Genomic DNA, 886 nt, shown 5'->3' on the forward strand with positions numbered 1-886 from the left:
CGCCGGCCGCCGCCGCCCCCCCGACCGCGCCCATGAAGCTCCTGGTGCCCAAGCAGCGCTGTAAGTAACGCCCGGGCCGCGTCCCGGCGGGAACCGAGCCGGGTGCTGTTGTGAGCTGGGTGTGGGGAAGGCTCCGCGGTTATACGTGCTTCTTCCCTAAACGTTGTTAGAATTAAGGAAAAAGTAGACCTGAGTGCAAATTTTTCTGACTGAAAACCGACCAAAAAAAAAAAAAAAAGTGTATCGCAAACCTGATGAATTTGTAATAAGTTCCTTACAAACATCGCCTGTAGCTTTTGCTTAGTTGGTTTGGGAGGTGTTGGTGAACTGTCTACTTCTTGTTTTGTTTTAAGGCTATGAGTCTCGACATCTGGATTTGTAACATGGTAATATGAGATTTGTTGATTAATGGTATGTTTTATTTGTTTGGTCACATCTAACTTGTTACATATAGTTATGGAGCTATTGAGTAATTCCAGTGTAAGCTTTACAAGTAGAACCATCCAATAGAGAAAGAACTCTGTTGCTTTCAACTCTTACTTTACTAGCCCTTCAAATAAAACCAACAAATGTTTGCTGCTTTGTTAGAAGTTCAGCATGTTCTGAAAGCGTAATCGGGGATAGTCAGGATCAGTGCTACCTGCTGCCAAAACTTAAAGATGTTTCTACTCAGTAGGAAGTAGCATGCATTCAGCTACTCTGGATTTTTTTCTTTTTTTTTTCTTTTGAAATGAATACTTACATTTTTAAAACTTCTGCATGAGCAAAGCAAAATAGTCAGAAAGTGCCTTGAAGAGCTGCAGCTTTCATAAGGCTGCTTATTAGCCAGTGCCTTCTCCTGCTTTTTAAATGTTTTTGCAGAGCTACCTGTACCAGTTTTCCCTAC

This window comes from Pterocles gutturalis, unplaced genomic scaffold (genome assembly GCF_000699245.1).
Source record: "Pterocles gutturalis isolate BGI_N339 unplaced genomic scaffold, ASM69924v1 scaffold46118, whole genome shotgun sequence".
Classification (NCBI taxonomy): Eukaryota; Metazoa; Chordata; class Aves; order Pterocliformes; family Pteroclidae; genus Pterocles; species Pterocles gutturalis.